The sequence below is a fragment of the Trachypithecus francoisi genome, unplaced genomic scaffold, assembly GCF_009764315.1.
Source record: "Trachypithecus francoisi isolate TF-2019V2 unplaced genomic scaffold, Tfra_2.0 Contig01474, whole genome shotgun sequence".
Classification (NCBI taxonomy): domain Eukaryota; kingdom Metazoa; phylum Chordata; class Mammalia; order Primates; family Cercopithecidae; genus Trachypithecus; species Trachypithecus francoisi.
Genome location: NW_022681435.1, coordinates 15308995 through 15316834, shown reverse-complemented (window position 1 = coordinate 15316834; position 7840 = coordinate 15308995). Strand labels below are relative to the sequence as shown.

Genomic DNA, 7840 nt, shown 5'->3' with positions numbered 1-7840 from the left:
AGGTGTTAGTTATAAAGCAAAGAGCAAGACAAAGAACATTCTTGATCTCATTGCGCTCATTTTTTTTTTTTCTTTTTTTGAGACCAAGTTTCTCTCTGTCACCCAGGCTGGAGTGCAGCGGTGTGATCTCGGCTCACTGCAATCTCTGCCTCCTGGGTTCACACCATTCTCCTACGTCAGCCTCCTGAGTAGTTTGGGACTACAGGCGCCTGCCACCATGCCCAGCTAATTTTTTGTATTTTTAGTAGAGATGGGGTTTCACATTGTTAGCCAGGATGGTCTCGACCTCCTGACCTCGTGATCCGCCCGCCTTGGCCTTCCAAAGTGCTGGGATTACAGGTGTGTGCCACTACGCCTGACCGCACTCACTATAACAGATACATATACCCCATATGTGTGCATGTGTAACTATTATTCTACAAATACAGTGAAAATACTTCAGTCTCAAAAAATAAATAAAAAGGAGACCATTGGTACTTGGGTTTTCATATTGTTGTTAGTTCATTTTAGAAGTAATGTAAATTACCAGACATACATACAGCAATTGACCATGTCTTTAAATGTGTTAATCAGATAAAAATATCAGAAGGAAAAAGTTCCTAGAAAAATGTTCAGGGCATTTAATGATGTATTTGACATTAATTAATAGAAATTACAATTCAAGGGTTATTTCTTCAGGAATTTAGTTGAACACATGCTATTTGACATAAAATGTTTCACAATATCAGCAAACATGGCATATTATCTATGCAACAATATACATTATCTTAATTATTATAGATGTAAATGCCTATTGACATCTGATGATATGGAAGTATCCTTCTTTTATTAAAGCATTTTTCATTGCTTCTCAGCCTTTTGGCTAAGATCAAGTGTAGTATCTGTTCTTATCAGTTTAAAACTTATTTCAGAAAAGACATAGCTTTTCTTGAAATTTATTCTCTTTGCTGTCTTTGATGTTAATTTCAGTACAATTTGACAAATTCTATGCAGATCTCTGTTGGTATTCTGGGTAAACGTAAAGATTAGGGAGAAATGACATTCTTATTATAATGTATTATCCACAAATGCAAGCTCCTCATTTACGACTTCTTTCAAGACCTACAAAAATTTTGTAATCTTCTCAAAAAGAATTTCACATATACGTTTGAATTACTGAAATATATCTAAATTTTTTGTTCATAGGTTTTAGATAATTATTATTTTTTCTTCAACTGATGTTTTTCAGAAGAATTTTAATTTTCACAGCAAAATTGAAAGGAAGGTACAGTGATATCTTCTCTAGCCTCCGGCTCCACACAGGCATAGATCTCCCAATTATCAACATCTCCCACCAGATGACATTATACATTTGTTACAACTGATAAACCCACACTGAGAGATCATTTTCATCCAGAGTTCACAGTTTATGTGAGGGTTCACTCTTGGTATTGTATGGGTTTAGACAAATATAAGTAACATGTATCCCTCATGACAGTATCATAGAGGGCAGTTGCACTGCTCTAAAAGTCTACTGTGCTCTGTCTATTCGTCCCTTCCTTCGGCTCAACCCCTGGCACCTAGTGATCCTTCTAGTGTCTCCATAGGTTTTCCTTTTCCAGAATATCACATAGCTGGAATTTTTAGTACTTATCCTTTTCAGATTGGCTTCTTTCACTTAGTTATACGTATTTATTTTGTCCTTGTCTTTTCATGGCTATCATTTTTAATGATGAATTGTATTACACTATCTGGATGTACCACAATTGGCGTATCCATTCACCTACTGAATGACATCTTGGTTGCTTTCAAGTTTTGGCAATTGTGAATAAAACTGCTATAAACACATGTGCAGATGTGTATGGACATAAATTTTCAACTCCTTTCGGTTAATACAAAAGAGTACAATGAATGGGTCATACGGTAAGGATACATCTAGTTTTGTAGAAACTGGCATATTTTCTTCCAAATTGGCTGTACCATTTTGCATTCCCACCAGCAATGAATGAGAGTTCTTGTTGCTCCACATCATTGCAGCCTTTGGTGTTTTTGGCGTTTTGGATTTTGGCCATTTTAATACATATTTAGTGGTATTTCATTGTTGTTTTATTTTGCAATTCCTTGATGATATAGGATGTGAAGCTTCTTCTCGTATGTTTATTTGCCATTTGCATGTCTTCTTTGTTGATGTGTCTGTTCAGGTCTTTGGCTCATTGGCTTGTGTTCTTATTAAGTTTTAAGAGTTCTTTGTATATTTTTAATAGCAGTTAATATGTCTTCTGTAAATATTTTCTCCCAGTCTGTGGCTTCCTTTCTTATCCCTTGACATAGTCGTTCACAGAGCAAAAGCTTTTAATTTTAATGAAGTCCATCGTATCGATTGTTTCTTTCACAAATTGTGCTTTTGGTATCCCATCTAAAGAGTCATAGCCAAACCCAAGCTCACCTAGACTTTCTTCTATATTATCTTTTATGGGTTTTGTTTTGTGTTTGACAGTTGTGATCCATTTTGAGTTAATTTTTGTGAAGCTTGGAAGGTCTACATCAAGATTCTTCTTTCTTCTTCCTTTTTTTCGCATGTGGGTATCCAGTTGTTCCAGGATCATTTTTGGAAAATATTTTTTTCTTGTTGTTCTCCATTGTTTGTGTCTTTGTTTCTTTGTGAAAGATCAATTACCTACATTTATGTGAGCCTCCTTCTGGGATGTTTATTCTGTTCCATTGATCTATTTTTCTTTACTTTCACTAATGCTACACTGTCTTGTTTACTGTATTTCATAGTATGTCTTGAAGTCAAGCAGTGTCAATCCTCCAACGTTGTTCTCTTTTAATATTGTGTTGGCTATTCTGGGTCTGTTTCCCTTTTATATAAACTTGATCATTAGCTTTTCAGTATCCATAAAATAACTTGATAGAATTTTGAATGGTATTGCATTGATCTATAGACTGAGCTGGAAAGAACTGATGTATTGATAACTGTGTCTCCTATCAATGTACATGGAATCTCTCTCCATTTATTTAGTTCTTGTTTGATGTCTTTCATCAGAGTTTTGTAGTTTTCCTCATTATAGACCTTGAATACATTTGGTTACATTGTACCTATATGCTTCTTTTTGGGGTGGTAATGTAACTGGTATTCTGTTTCTAATTTCAAATCTCACTTATTCATTGTTGATATATAGAAATATGATTTTTTTTTTGTATTAACCTTGCATCCTACAAACTATCTTGCTCATTAGTAGCAAGTTTTTTTTTTTTTTTTTTATTCTTTTGGATTTTCTACAGAGACATTAACAAAGATAATTCTACTAAATCTTTTCCAATCTGTATACCATTTAGTTACTTTTCTAATTCTACTGCATTGCATTAGGGCTTACAGAATGTCGTTGAACAGCAGTGGTGAGAGGGGACCTCCTTTCCTTGCTCTGGATCTTAGTGGGAAGGTTTCACGTTGCTTACTGGTGTTATGTTTTTAGATTGTCTGTTGAACTTTCACCAAAAAAAAAAAGCATATTATTTTCATTTGTGTAACTTTTCTATACATTGTCTTGGATATGTATTTTACCACTACATAATAGTAAAATAGATCTCTTTTTTCCCAACATTTATATTTTTTTTCTTGCTTTATTACTATACAATTTTGCTTTACTAAGGTATAATACAGATTAGATAGTAGTAATGTTTTCTGTCGTTTCTGTTTGTTTCTGAATTCATTGAGAGGTTTTGTGCTTCTGTGCATCACTGTGAAGAATAATATTTGCTATACATTTCAAGTAGAAATTTAAACTATGTTAAGGAAGTCCTTTTATGTTCCTAGCTTTTGTCATAAATACATGTCGCTATTTTTAAATGGTATTATTTTTAATAATACCACTTTAAAATCATATAATCATGCAACTTTATTATAATAATCATGTAACTTTCTCAGTTAATTGGAGTGGTGAAGTTAATTCTTAAATTTTCTGCTACAGAAACTTATTTGAATTCTGAGACTAAACACTGTATGATCTTGATGAATATTTTATAGCACTTCTGGATCCCATTTTCCTGGGTTGTCAGGATTTTTGTTGTGCGCATAATGATAGATTAATCTGTAATTCTCTTTCTTTCTTTTAAAAAATAATTGAGACAGGGTCTTACCCTGTCACCCAGGCTGGAGTGCAGTGGCACAAACCATGCGTTACTGCAGCCTGGATCTCCTATGCTCAAGTGATCCTCCCACCTCAGCTTCCCAATCTGCTGGGACCTCAGGCATACATGGCCCATACTCAGATGATTTTTTGTATTTTTTAGTTGATATGGGGTTTGGCCATGTTGCCCAGGGTAGTCTTGAACTCCTGAGCTCAGGCCCACCTGCCTAGGCCTTCCAAAGTACTGGGATTACAGGTGTGAGCCACCATGCTCAGTCTATAATTCTCTTTCGTTATATGGTTCTAATTAACTGTCAATAATTTACTATCTCATAAAAATGTTAGGAAACTGGTTTTTTGAGCTTCTCTAAAATATGTTTTAAAATCTGTTCCTCAGCTCCAGTCTCCAACTCCCAGCGTGAGTGACACAGAAGACCGGTGATTTTTGCATTTTCAACTGAGGTACTGGGGTCATCTCACTAGGGAGTGCCGAACAATCAGTGCTGGTCAGCTGCTGCAGCCTGACAGGCGAGAGCTGAAGCAGGGCGAGGTATTGCCTCGCCTCACCTGGGAAGCGCAAGGGGGAAGGGAATCCCTTTTCCTAACCAGGGGAACTGAGACACACAACACCTGGAAAATTGGGTAACTCCCACCCCAATACTGCGCTTTAAGCAAACGGGCATACCAGGAGAATATATCCGACACCTGGCCGGGAGGGTCCCATGCCCACAGAGCCTCCCTCATTGGTAACACAGCAGTCTGTGATCTAACCGCAAGGCAGCAGCAAGGCTGGGGGAGGGGCGTCCGCCATTGCTGAGGCTTAAGTAGGTAAACAAAGCCACTGGGAAGCTCTAACTGGGTGGAGCTCACAGCAGCTCAAGGAAACCTGCCTGTCTCTGTAGACTCCACCTCTGGGGACAGGGCACAGTTAACAACAACAACAACAAAAGCAGCAGAAACCTCTGTAGACGCAAATGACTGTGTCTGACAGCTTTGAAGAGAGCAGTGGATCTACCAACACAGAGGTTGAGATCTGAGAAAGGACAGACTGCCTGCTCAAGTGGGTCCCTGACCCCTGAGTAGCCTAACTGGGAGACATCCCCCACTAGGGGCAGTCTGACACCCCACACCTCACAGGGTGGAGTACACCCCTGAGAGGAAGCTTCCAAAGGAAGAATCAGACAGGTACACTCGCTGTTCAGCAATATTCTATCTTCTGCAAACTCTGCTGCTGATACCCAGGCAAACAGGGTCTGGAGTGGACCTCAAGCAATCTCCAACAGACCTACAGCTGAGGGTCCTGACTGTCAGAAGGAAAACTATCAAACAGGAAGGACACCTATACCAAAACCCCATCAGTACGTCACCATCATCAAAGACCAGAGACAGATAAAACCACAAAGATGGGGAAGAAGCAGGGCAGAAAAGCTGGAAATTCAAAAAATAAGAGCACATCTCCCCCCTTCAAAGGAGCGCAGCCCATCGCCAGCAACGGATCAAAGCTGGTCAGAGAATGATTTTGACGAGATGAGAGAAGAAGGCTTCAGTCCATCAAACTTCTCAGAGCTAAAGGAGGAATTACGGACCCAGCGCAAAGAAACTAAAAATCTTGAAAAAAGAGTGGAAGAATTGACAGCTAGACTAATTAATGCAGAGAAGGTCATAAACGAAATGACAGAGATGAAAACCATGACACGAGAAATACGTGACAAATGCACAAGCTTCAGTAACTGACTCGATCAACTGGAAGAAAGAGTATCAGCATTGAGGATCAAATGAATGAAATGAAGCGAGAAGAGAAACCAAAGAAAAAAGAAGAAAAAGAAATGAACAAAGCCTGCAAGAAGTATGGGATTATGTAAAAAGACCAAATCTACATCTGATTGGGGTGCCTGAAAGTGAGGGGGAAAATGGAACCAAGTTGGAAAACACTCTTCAGGATATCATCCAGGAGAACTTCCCCAACCTAGTAGGGCAGGCCAACATTCAAATTCAGGAAATACAGAGAACGCCACAAAGATACTCCTCCAAGAGCAACTCCAAGACACATAATTGCCAGATTCACCAAAGTTGAAATGAAGGAAAAAATCTTAAGGGCAGCCAGAGAGAAAGGTCGGTTACCCACAAAGGGAAGCCCATCAGACTAACAGCAGATCTCTCGGCAGAAACTCTACAAGCCAGAAGAGAGTGGGGGCCAATATTCAACGTTCTTAAAGAAAAGAATTTTCAACCCAGAATTTCATATCCAGCCAAACTAAGTTTCATAAGTGAAGGAGAAATAAAATCCTTTACAGATAAGCAAATGCTTAGAGATTTTGTCACCACCAGGCCTGCCTTACAAGAGACCCTGAAGGAAGCCCTAAACATGGAAAGGAACAACCGGTACCAGTCATTGCAAAAACATGCCAAAATGTAAAGACCATCGAGGCTAGGAAGAAACTGCATCAACTAACGAGCAAACCAGTTAATATCATAATGGCAGGATCAAGTTCACACATAACAATATTAACCTTAAATGTCAATGGACTAAATGCTCCAATTAAAAGACACAGACTGGCAAACTGGATAAAGAGTCAAGACCCAGCAGTCTGCTGTATTCAGGAGACCCATCTCACATGCAGAGACATACATAGGCTCAAAATAAAGGGATGGAGGAAGATCTACCAAGCAAATGGAGAACAAAAAAAAGCAGGGGTTGCAATCCTAGTCTCTGATAAAACAGACTTTAAACCATCAAAGATCAAAAGAGACAAAGAAGGCCATTACATAATGGTAAAGGGATCAATTCAACAGGAAGAGCTAACTATCCTAAATATATATGCCCCAATACAGGAGCACCCAGATTCATAAAGCAAGTCCTTAGAGACTTACAAAGAGACTTAGACTCCCATACAATAATATGGGAGACTTCAACACTCCACTGTCAACATTAGACAGATCAATGAGACAGAAAGTTAACAAGGATATCCAGGAATTGAACTCATCTCTGCACCAAGCGGACCTAATAAACATCTATAGAACTCTCCACCCCAATCAACAGAATATACATTCTTCTCAGCACCACATCGCACTTATTCCAAAATTGACCACATAATTGGAAGTAAAGCACTCCTCAGCAAATGTACAAGAACAGAAATTATAACAAACTGTCTCTCAGACCACAGTGCAATCAAACTAGAACTCAGGACTAAGAAACTCAATCAAAACCGCTCAACTACATGGAAACTGAACAACCTGCTCCTGAATGACTACTGGGTACATAACGAAATGAAGGCAGAAATAAAGATGTTCTTTGAAACCAAGAGAACAAAGATACAACATACCAGAATCTCTGGGACACATTTAAAGCAGTGTGTAGAGGGAAATTTATAGCACTAAATGCCCACAAGAGAAAGCAGGAAAGATCTAAAATGGACACTCTAACATCACAATTAAAAGAACTAGAGAGGCAAGAGCAAACACATTCAAAAGCTAGCAGAAGGCAAGAACTAACTAAGATCAGAGCAGAACTGAAGGAGATAGAGACACAAAAAACCCTCCAAAAATCAATGAATCCAGGAGTTGGTTTTTTGAAAAGATCAACAAAATTGACAGACCGCCAGCAAGACTAATAAAGAAAAGAGAGAGGAATCAAATAGACACAATAAAAAATGATAAAGGGGATATCACCACGGACCCCACAGAAATACAAACTACCATCAGAGAATACTATAAACACCTCTACGCAAATC

General features: G+C 38.5%; 1 pseudogene; it reads left to right on the top strand.

Moving 5' to 3' along the window:
- The first annotated feature begins 842 nt into the window (after window positions 1-842).
- LOC117062634 lies at window positions 843-944 on the top strand (annotated as a pseudogene).
- Window positions 945-7840: the final 6896 nt, after the last annotated feature.